The sequence below is a fragment of the Acanthochromis polyacanthus genome, chromosome 4 (genome assembly GCF_021347895.1).
Source record: "Acanthochromis polyacanthus isolate Apoly-LR-REF ecotype Palm Island chromosome 4, KAUST_Apoly_ChrSc, whole genome shotgun sequence".
Lineage (NCBI taxonomy): Eukaryota > Metazoa > Chordata > Actinopteri > Pomacentridae > Acanthochromis > Acanthochromis polyacanthus.
Window position 1 is genome coordinate 13,327,365 of NC_067116.1, and position 12,326 is coordinate 13,339,690.

At 38.5% G+C, this 12,326-nt stretch overlaps 1 long non-coding RNA gene across 1 annotated transcript; it reads left to right on the plus strand.

Annotated features, from left to right (window-relative positions):
• Window positions 1–7,112: 7,112 nt before the first annotated feature.
• Window positions 7,113–10,227, plus strand: LOC127533669 (uncharacterized). Its single transcript, XR_007941427.1, has 4 exons — window positions 7,113–7,430; window positions 8,741–8,840; window positions 9,172–9,279; window positions 9,422–10,227. It is a non-coding gene; the product is annotated as an uncharacterized LOC127533669 (long non-coding RNA).
• The last annotated feature ends 2,099 nt before the right edge of the window (window positions 10,228–12,326 follow it).

The following is a 12,326-nucleotide window of genomic DNA, read 5'->3' on the forward strand; positions in this document are numbered from 1 at the left end:
TACAATACTGTTCACATAATGCTCTGAAGGGTATGGTGTCACGGCGTGTTCCAACACTATTTTTGTGCAGACAGAGCAGCCTGCAATAACCTTCCCATAAATATCTTTAATACTGAGTGTTTGAGGCACATGGATGACTTGGCTTAAAACAGCAACATGATCTGTATAACATGTTGGATAAACCCACATCACACTGTATTATTAATCTCAGAATCAGCTTTAGTGGCCAAATATGTATAAGCACAGAAGGAATATGACTCAGTGTTCCTTTTGCTCTCACAGTACTTACAAAAAACACACACATGCAGTTAAACAAATTCAACAGGTTAATTTGTTTAGACAACTACAATGTACAGAAATATACATGCAAATTCTGCAGATTCTGATGATACAGAAATAAATACAGACAAATACAGAGTTCTTAACACATATGCCACTCAGTCTAGATGAATTGAAGACTCTCTGTAAAGGACTCAAATTCATTATGGTCAAAATATGCGGATTGTATTTTGAAATGTGTTTTATGTTATTTCCTGTTATAAAGGAAGTTTATTTTGAAAGGTCACTTAGCGCGCATACTGAGCTAAAAAGGAAAACAGTACACGGTAAAAACGGCAAGAAGCACAGAGAGTAAGGAGTGATAAAAACGGCACGGATAAACGGGAGAGTAAGGTGTAATAAGGAATTTAGCTCCAGTTGAAAGTGGCAACAAGGTACAGTAAATATATCTTCTCAAGGTTGTGGTTCAAAGGAAATACGGTGTTACTTTTGAAGCTAGTGTGACAAGCTAATGTGATATTTCTGTGTTTATTTCCATTGTAGCTCTTACGTTGGTCCTATGTTGAGCTACTTTGGTCTAAGTTGGACGTGCAAACTGCAGCCTGGTTTATGACCTGTAATAAAAGACATTCGACCATCAGTCCTGGCTTTCACTGATTTCAACTGGTACGCTACACTCTCCTTTTAACATTTATGGATTTTTAAAACTTATTTCATCCCTCACATGGTAATAAAATTAAATGAAAGCAGTATATGGAGCACAAATTTACAATGTAGTCAAGTAAGACAATTACAGATGTAGGCACACAATCAAGAAATTTGAATAGCAATAATATTGAAAGGAAAATAATACAGTAAATTTACAAACAAATCACCTAAAACAAGAGCGCCTGGAGGTAATGTAAGATTAAATTAAAAGCATTGCCCTACAGGTAATGAATCAAGGTGTAGATTGATTTCCAGGTTGAACAACATTTCATTTTTCAGTAGAAACAGTCAGCGCTTGCAGTGTAATCAAGTCATTTAAACATGTATGGTAAGAGCCCACATTAAGAGCAATATGAACCAGTTATGATCACTGAGTGTAATGTGTAACATGGCAAAGTGTTGCTAAGGGAGTTTAACAGCAAAATGTACAGTATGCACAAAACAGCGTATCATCAACGTAAAGCGTTATGCCCCAGTACAAAGGAGACAGTGTCATCTATATATGGATATTCCACCAACATTATGTAAAAAGATTACATCCATTCGGACTTTAAATGAAAATGTATGTACCAGTTAAAACTGAAAGACTAAAAATATAAGTTGTGTAACTGACTACAACCGGAGCAGCCAACTTTAAACAAATGATTAAACCTAGTGAGCTTTAGATGTGTTGAAGGAAGATTTATTACCTATGGATAGAGCCAGACAGACTGTTTTTAATGTTTATGCTAGGCTGACTGGCTGCTGGCAGTTGCTGATAGTTACCCTACAGTAATGAGAGTGGTATTGATCTTCTCACCCAACTGTCAGCAAGAAATATTGAACTTTTCCCATACATTGAAAAATTGGCTGTGCAGTTCTATAAACATACTGTTTCTGTGAACACAGAAAGCATTTCACATTATTTAATAGCCGTCATTTCTGAAAATGTGGCATTTCATAACACAGCCACACAATCGGGAGTAGATTGAGTAGACTGGTAATGGACCAATAATGTCGAATGCATTTTCAGTGATTATATATTTGCACCATACTGTAAATTGATTGCAGGGCTCTGCTGGATTTCATAACATGTTTTATTAACACTGTAACTGACTGTATTATTTAACATGCAGTTTGGCAGGTGGGAGTGATGGTGGGATGATTCATGAGCTGGCTTAAAAAGTAGGGATTCAGTCATGAAACATATCTCTGTAATGAGTTTAAATGTTTTGGATTAGAATATTTGAAAGCTGTAAAGATACATGACAGTTTTGGATAAAATGCCAAATGTGTGAGTCCATTCAGGCAGAACTTTACATTCACTAATTGAACCAAAAGTGTGGGGATTTGTGCTTGGACACTTGTGAAGTGGCCATGTTTGGTCTCTGTGGAGAGCGTCTGGCAGTGAGCATGCAGGAGCCTCAGGTTGCTCATCTGTCAGATGGTCCTCTGGGGAGAAGAGGAGCAGCCTGCCGCAGGCCCAGCCATATGCTTACTGTGGCTGTTAAACAATAACCACTGGAGTGTGCTTCCCCTCAGCAACTCTTTGATCTATAACTACCCTCAAGGGGCTGTTTAGACAGAGGTCAGCCGAGCTGAAAATATGCAAATTGTCCTGAGAATTGAAATGATAATCTGTGAAATGATTTCTGTTTTTCATTGCTGGTGTTCATTTCACTGTAACTAATTATGGTAAGAAAACAGACATATTTTGACAATAACAATATGTCTCATTTAAAGTGGTACTGTACTGTAAGAAACATTGCTGTCTCAGTAATATTTGTTATTTCCCATAACATACTGCAACATAGTGGGAATAGTTTAGTATCCTAGGGCTGATTTTAGGATGAGTGACAGGGAGGCCTTGTGAATGAACACAAAGTTGTGAAGCCACATTTACAATTTCTTCTAAAAGATTATCCATCGTAACGTTGCAATTTCATAGAAATTCTATGATAATTTGAGACACGTTTTCTCTGTCTGTCCATGTTTGTCCACTGCAGTCATCTGTAAGCAAAGTGTGACTGATTGATGACAGGCATAGAAGTAGACTTGCAGCACTTTCATACAGTCCTCTTAACTTACAGCGCTGTGAGAGTGCAGCAGTAACTTAAACTTTTGTTATTAGACTAAGTATTTTGTTGATAAGACTGATTTTTGAAGGGCTAATATAAATTACTCATATTGGGCTGTACTGGGCCTGGGACCTTTCTGTGTGGAGTCCTCCCTGTGCACGTGTGGGTGCACAGTCCAAAAACATGTTGATGTTAATTGGTAATTTTAAATTGTCTATTGGTGTAAATGTGAGTGTGATTGCTTGTCTTCCCTGTAACAGAATGGTGACCTGTCCAGGGTATCTTCTGCCTTCACCCTAAGTCAGCTGGGATAGACTCCAGCCTTCCATGACCCTAATGAGGATTAAGCGGTGTATAGCTGGTGGATGGATATTGTTTTTAGTTTTGTTTTGTTTTTTGGTACTCATTGTGGTTTAGAAGTTTGTCCTTTGGTTTCTGTGCATTTTCATCTGACAGGATAATATTAGTTGGAGCTAATCTCAAAAGACTACCTTTAGTAGAGCAAGTTGAACTTCTCAGTTAATAAGTTTACAAAATAGTGAAAATGACAATTTCTCCAGCAAGTAAGCTTAGTAAAACTGCTAATAGTTGAGTAGTGTTAAAGTTTGTTTGGTATCAAATTAGTGTTGGTGACATTAATGTCAGATGCACTACATTAACGCTCCAAATAATTCACTTCAGGTGTTCCAATCACTTTGATGGCAACAGGTGTACAAAATCTAGCAGCTAGACATGCAGACTGTTTCTACAAACATTTGTGAAAGAATGGGTCGCTCATAGGAGCTCAGTAAATTCAAGCGTGGTATCTTGATAGGATCCCACCTGTGCAGTAAGTCCATTTGTGAAATTTCCTTAATTTGAAATATTCCACGATCAACTGTTAGTTGCATTATAACAAAGTGGGAGAAAATGGGAACAATAGCAATTCAGCCACAAAGTGGTAGACCACGTAAAATCACAGAGCAGAGTCAGCGGATGCTGAGGAGCAAAGTACGTCAACAGCTACAGATCTTCAAACTTCGTGTGGCCTTCAGATTAGCTCAAGAACAGTGTAGAGAGCTTCATGGTATGCATTTCCATGGCAGAGCAGCTGCATCCAAGCATTTAGAGCTTTTAGACCAGTAGAGAAGTGTTCTCTGTAGTGACAAATCAAGCTTCTTTGTCTGGCAATCCGATGGATGAGTCTAGGTTTAATGATTGCCAGGAGAATGGTACAGGCCTGACTACATTGTGCCAAGAGTAAAGTCTGGTGGAAGAGGGATTATGGTCTGGGCCAACTCCATATTAAACCCTTTGACTTAAGAATGGGATGTCATTAAAGTTCATGTGCATGTACAGGCAACACCCCAATACTTTTAGTAGTATAATGTATAATGATAATTATGCTTTGCACATTTCAGTATTTATCCTGGTACAATAGGGCTGCTTGAGGTAGTGAGCAATTTCATTTCACAGTGAATGTCACAAACTTGTCCCCCCAAAATTAAATTGATATGCAATTAAAGTGCATTTTCATTTATATTTTGTTTAAAAAGTTATTTCATTTTGAAAAAGGCATTGCAGGTCAGCAACAGGACTTTATCACCCAGGACATCAGGGTTTGCATTCCACATGGGACTCTTATTCTTGGGTCTCTGTTAGAGTTGCTGCTTAAATCAGATTATCATGTCATATGTTTGTTGTGTTCTGTACTCTCATTTACTGTCTCATACTGAAACTGGATTATGGCGTCCTGCCTGGATTATGCCGTTGGTTTTACTGACAATTTCAATCTTTTCTGAGAACACAGGGACGCTTTTAAACAGGATGGTCTCCATTTAAACGCCAGAGGTTCGTGGCTGCTTTCATCCAACATAAGCTTCACTCTCCAGACACACATGGACAAGCAGCATCCGTCTGGTCAGCTTGGATTGTCATCATCAACCTCTCCTTCACGTGCCTGACTACCAGCCCCACACAACCCAGGTACTGTCACTACTCCGACCCACAACAACAGTAGCTCCCCCTGCACTCAACCCGATTACACATCAATCAGAAATCACATCAATATCGCAGCTTCAGAGCTGCAACCAAGGGCAATCTCATCATACCACAAACCATCACAGACCACAAGACAGAAGCATCTGTAAACATGGCACTTTTAAATACGCACTCTCTGTCCAACAAAACTTTTATTATTAATGACCTGATTTTAGACAAGATTGATTTGTCTCTTTTTAACCGAAACTTGGTTGGGCACAGATGGATCAGCGGTTCTCACAGAGGCCTCTTCCCAAATTTTAACTTTTTATTTACACATCGGAATGAGAGGAGGGGTGGTGGTACTGCATCAATTACATCAAATTCATTTACTGCTAAACAAATCTTATTTGATCAGTACACCACCTTTGAGTATCATGCCTTTACTTTTAATAACCCCCCAATTCTATATGTCACAGTTTATAGACCACCTAAACAATGTTCTGCTTTTATTGATCAGTTCTCTGAGTTTTTATCAGTAATTTACAACACCTACAACAAAATAATTATAACCGGTGATTTTAACTTGCACCTAGACAAACTGTCAGACATCATGTCCAAAGATTTTATAAATGTTCTTAACTGCATGGATTTTAGACAACATGCCACACAGCCAACTCACAACAAGGGACACACTCTGGACCTTGTCATAAGCTATGGTCAGCTGTCCATCAGTGTGTCCGCTGTTGTTGACTTGGCTGTGTCTGACCACTATTGTGTGTTTTTTAAAGTCACTGGTTTTATCCAACAGGAGGCCCCTGTGCGAACTGTGAGGAAGCTCTATCTGACTTCCAAAGTGGCTTCAAATTTTTTACATTTTTTAGAAAAAAGTCCTCCAGTTATTTTACCTGCACCGTGTGATTTTATTGTCAATGATTTTAGCAGTAAACTTAAAGCAAGCCTGGACTCAGCAGCTCCACTAGTAACAAAAAGGGTAAACATAAAGCCAGTGCCCCCGTGGAGGGACGAGGACATCAAAAAACTAAAGAAGACCTGCAGGGCGGCTGAAAGAAAATGGAGAAAAAATAAATTAACCATAAATTATGACATTCTCTGCGAACAACTCAAAATTTACAATGCTGCAGTCAAACAGGCAAGGAACAACTACTTTTCAAAACTCATTGCAAACCATAAAAATAACTCTAAATTTCTTTTTTCAACAATTGACAAACTACTCAATCCAAATTTTGATAAACACAACTGTATGTTAACAAATTCACGGTGCGAAGAATTTGCAGACCACTTCGGAAGGAAGACAGACTCCATCAGATCCAGTATTTTATCAAACCAAAAGACTACTTGTAACCATGCTGCTTCTGAGGGTTTGTTTTTAACTGAGGAAACAATGGACAGTTTTGACCTGGTTGATGCAAGGACTCTTGATAGAGTTTTCTCTCAAGCGAACCCTACAACATGCATCTTAGACCCAATCCCTACACCATTTTTTAAAACATTTTATGGATCCTTCAAAGATGAGCTCTTAAACATTGTCAACTGTTCTCTTCAGACAGGAGTCTTCCCTACTGCTTTTAAAACAGCAGTGGTGAGCCCCCTTCTAAAGAAGAGTAATTTGGACCCTGATGTTTTAAACAATTACAGACCAGTAACCAACTTACCATTTTTAACCAAAGTTTTAGAGAAAATTGTTTGGTAACACTTTCTATGAAGCCCACATTTATAATACATTATAATGGCATCCATAATGCATTATAATGCATTCATAATTCCTCATAACTACACTTATAAGCGAACATAATGCTTCATGATGCTTTATATCAACGGTCATAAAACATTATAATGTCATTTATAATGAATTATAATGACTTGTTCCATGGATGCTCATGAATACTCATGAACACTACATCCATAATACTTTATGAGGTATGAAGCCCCGACAATCACAATGCATTGTGAGGGCATTCATAATGCTTCATAACTACACTCATAATGCTTTATGCACTGAAAAAGTAAAACAAAGCTATTGTACATTTAATGTATATTTTCACATTCGAATAACTGAAAATTATTTGGTTGATCACTGAATCAAATGTTTTTTAGGTTTGAATCTAGTATTTTTTACATTTAATGAATGTAAAATTTGCCGCAGGACATGAAACTGGAATTCTTCATTTGATCAGGATATTGTTTTAAATTGAATGTGGTTTGTGGGTGTAGTACACACGTATTTCTAGGGGGCGGTAACGCGCCAGAATGGTGGTTGCACCTGCCTGACCTAGAAAATGAAAGAAGACGGAGGATTGATACGAAAAAGGTCGAAGTGGCGGCAAAAGTGAAGAGACGGAGGACAGTAACCAGCACAACCTCACTGTTTTCAGAGAGCCCGTGGCACGAAAAGCAACTTTTGTAGTGAGTATTTAAATAGTAGACATTATATACCGACGACGGTAACTTAAATTCAAGTAAATGTGTATCTGCCTTTGGCTTTACGATGGAGAGCGTGTGTGTGATAGCATGTTTTAGCTAGCGCTAATGTTAGCATACATTGTTCTAACCTTAGCTAGCAAGTACCTGGCTAACTGAACCTGATATTCGTTAGTAGTTTAAGGTGACAACGTTTCTCAGCTAGAAGTCGCTGTGACGGTTTCTGGGGCTCATTATGTCAAAGTAGCCACGGTCACAGCCACCGCCGCCTTACGTCGCGGCTGTTGGCGGAGGCGGTCTGTCGCCGGACGACATAATGAGCCCGGTTGACATTTGCCCCGACCGCCGGCGACTCCCGGGGCTTATTGTGTTGTCCGGCGGCGGACCGGCGACCGGGGCTGAAGCGGGCACGATATCTCCATTTAGGAAATAGCTGTTGCGGGCAGGGCGGTTGACACCAACCGCGGCTCATAGCGTTTTCCTACGGTGACCGGAGTTCAACCGGGAATCATTTCTGTGCTGAAATCGCAGGTGCATGGGGTGGGGGAGGGTCGATATTGGTCTCACGGTATTAAAAAAACAACAGAAGATGGCTCAGTGGTCGTTCAAGCAGTCCAGTTGCTGGTGGTATCGACCATTGCTTAATGTTATTCTGTTTGAGAAGAGTTTCTATGAAGTTTTGTGTTTTAGCCATATGCTGAACAAACACAGTATAAAAACTAGAGGTGGTTAAGTCTCAATATTTTATTTTGATCTTACTGTTCTTCTGCTTTAAGGTTTTCAAGTCAGGTGTATAAAATAGGTGGCAATTGCATTTACCATATTTGATGTGAAAATGTAAAATTTGGATTATTTCTAGATTCACTGCTGAAATTATTTTTTCCAAGCATTTTTCAGTTTACTTGAATTTCCTTAAATTATGATTAATATTGAAGTTGCCACAATATTACACATTTTTGGGAAGCATTAGCAAATGTGACATTAGGAAAACAATTATTTTATGCAATAATTATTTTAGCTGGTTTAAAATGGAATCATGAAGGACTCCTAAAGCTACACATTTTAGCAAGTTCTGTCAATATCAAAAGGGTATTTGTGTTCTATGAAACAAATGATTACCTACTTTATAACTAAATGTTTCTCATTCAACTACAGGGAAGCTATGCTTGCACTAGGAATTTGAAATGAAAAGCCACTGTGGCTCACTCATAAGAATAACAATGAGCCACCTTTTGTTAATGGAATATTTTGTCCATTGGGCAAGTGGTTTTGAAGTTGTTTTCATCTCTTTGTAGGTTCTCCCAAGGATTACGTCTGAAGCAGACAGATCTTATTGAAGATGGTGTTACAGGCAGTAGCAGGACCTTAACCAAGATGGCTTCATCTCTGAGAAAAGTATAAAAACAGACCACATATTTGCTTTTATTTAACCTACTTGAATCAAATGTGCAGGGACCATAATCAGGCCATTCAAAATTGAATTTGTATAACGTGAAAAGGAGAATAACATCTCAAATTAAATTTCCAAAGTGGAATATGATTGAAGCCTTTGTTAACAGGAACAGAATTTCAAATCATGCTGATGGGCTGCATGATTTGAAATTTTGTCAAAACCTACCATGGCTTTACAGTTAGTTTTTGAGTACCATAGCTGAGGCTGGATGTGTGAATATAGTAATACACTTTAACAAAGCTTAACTGAATTGTCATTGTTTCCTACATGCAGGTCTGCAGTCGTGCTGTGTGCAAACTTTGAGTTCAATGTCAAATGAAAGTTGGTGGCCATCATTGCTTTGTTATGCTGGACGAAAGCAAGTTCTCACACAAAAGAAAGGTAAGGTGTGTGTGTGTGTGTGTGTGTGTGTGTGTGTGTGTGTGTGTGTGTGTGTGTGTGTGTGTGTGTTTCTATTCAAGGAAATGTCATTACCTGTGCATGTAACTATTAATCCGAAAATTACAAAAAATATGTTTGACAGTACAACCGGGGGAGAATGGGACCAGCATGGAGACGGAATAAAAAATGGGTATTTGGTATGCTGGAAGTTGTGCAGACCACCAGGAGACCCATTTTCAAGATCCTCGCAAAGCGTTCCAAAGAGCAGCTTCTTCCCATCATACGGCGCCATATTAGGAGGGGATCCAGCATTGTGACCGATGAGTGAAGAGCTCTGTCAGAGGAAAGTTATGATCACCATACTGTCTGCCACAGGAGACACTTTGTAGATTCTGTAACCAGAGCCCATACACAAAACTTAGAGAGGGCCTGGCAAACATTTAAATGTGAGATTTGGCGTCATGGAGGCAATCGAACGACCAAGCTGTTAAAAGAGCATTTAAGAGTAATTGAGTGTTAGTACTGGCTTGGGAGATCGCATAGAAATGGCATTCTCGGGTGCCTTTTTCATGATATTAGAAAATTTAATGTTCATGAGTGTTGATATGGATTTATGAAAGGTTCTTTGTATTGTTTTATACCTCTTTTTAAATAGTTGCTTGTTTGTTCGAGCACCCTGAATAAACTTGTATTTGTAAATAAATTTATTTGCTTGTACTATTAGGGCATGGTCATATCCCAGCTGGCAAACATACTTTAGTGTGATCGTGTTTACATATGTATACTGTTTACCTGTAAGTGTTAAGATGCACTTTAAAAAGCTGCTTCAAGCAAACGTCCTTTAATGCCCCTCTGGGGGGAGGGCGTTCTTCGGTTAAATTTTGTATTTTATATCTCTTATAATAGTAGCTAGTTTGTTTGACACCCTGAATAAACTGTAAAAATATATTTGGTCTTTTTCTTACTTTGAATATGTATTTTGAATACCTTGAGTTTCCATTTCTACAGAACCCGCATTTACTGTGTTATGTTTTGCATACTAATCACTTAAGATGCAACATATATTCTTATAAATGCATCCAAATGCATCACACTTTACTTAGCCCCTACAATGAAGTGTTATGATGGATTATGGATTATTATAAATGCATCCATATGTATGTCACTTTACTTAATGCATACAATGATGACTAATGATACTTCATAGGCTATTATTACATACTATGAGTTGTCACTACAGTTGACTTGAGTTGTGTGTATAGGTAATCATAATGTATTCTGAGCAGTCAGTGAAGAGTGCATTATAATGCACTGTAAGTGCCCTCATGAAGCATAATATAGGTGTTCATAAGTACTCAAGAGCATCCATATAACTAGCCATTATAATTCATTATAAGTGATATGTTTTATGCCTGTTGATATAGTGCATCATAAAGCATTATGAGTGTAGTTATGAAGCATTATGAATGCCCTCATAATGCATTGTGATTGTCGGGGCTTCATACCTCATAAAGCATTATGAATGTAGTGTTCATGAGTATTCATGAGCATCCATGGAACAAGTCATTATAATTCATTATAAATGACATTATAATGTTTTATGACCGTTAATATAAAGCATCATGAAGCATTATGTTTGCTTATAAGTGTAGTTATGAGGCATTATAATGCATTATAAATGTGGGCTTCATAGAAAGTGTTACCAATTGTTTTTATTCAGCTGAACAGCTTTTTAATCAAACACAACACATTTGAAATATTTCAGTCAGGTTTTAGGACAAACCACAGTACAGAGACTGCTTTAATGAAAATCGTCAATGATCTCTGATGCAATTTGGATTTCCGTAAGTTTTCAGTTTTGGTGCTACTTGACCTGAGTGCAGCCTTTGACACAGTAGACCACCCGATACTTCTATCCCGACTCAAACATCTGGTTGGCCTCTCTGGAACTGTTTTAAACTGGTTTGATTCCTATCTCTCCGATAGAAAATTTATGGTAAGTTTGGATAGTTCCTCATCAAGCATCCACAAAATGAAGTATGGAGTTCCCCAAGGCTCAATTTTAGGCCCAATGCTTTTTAACTTATATATGCTGCCACTTGGGTAGGTCATCAGGAGACATGGCATAACCTTTCACAACTATGCTGATGATACTCAATTGTACATCGCCATGTCTTCTGATGACACAGGGCCTATTGATGCTCTTTTTAACTGTGTGTCAGACATCAAATCATGGATGGCAGGGAATTTCTTGCAACTCAACCAGGACAAGACTGAGGATTTAGTTGTCGGTCCTAAAGCTAAGAGAGAAACTTTTATCAAAATTGCTTTCACTGTCATTTAAACCAGCTGACTATGTAAAAAATCTGGGCGTTACTTTTGACTCTGACCTCAATTTTACTCCTCAAATTAAACAAGTAACAAAAACAGGTTTTTACCATTTCAAGAACATAGCCAGAGTCCGCCCGTTTCTCTCTCGAGCAAACACGGAGATTCTGATGCATGCTTTTATTTCCAGTAGAATGGACTACTGTAATGCCCTGCTTTCTGGTCTTCCCAAAAAAACTATTTCCCATCTCCAATTACTCCAGAACTCAGCTGCACGAGTTCTGACAAAGACCAGAAGGCAGACTCACATTACACCGGTTTTAAAATCACTGCATTGGCTCCCTGTGTGCTTTAGGATTGATTTTAGGGTTCTTTTAATGGTTTTTAAATGTCTTCACGGTCTTGCGCCATCTTACCTCTCAGATCTAATTTTACCCTATGAGCCACCGCGGACCCTGAGGTCCTCCGGCACCGGCCTTTTAATGATTCCCAAGGTTAATACACAACCCGGTCTCACAAGGATTCGTGAAACTGTCACGTAAATTAATCTATGGTTACGTGCGCACCAACACGATTTCTCATGTTTTACGTGTTGCTCACAACGAAATTCAAACCAATGTATTTCAAGCGGAGGACTTTTCATGCCACTCAGAACGTATTTCAAACGAATATTTTTAATGTAAAAGCGTTGCGAATCCAAGCGGAGGACTTTTCATGCC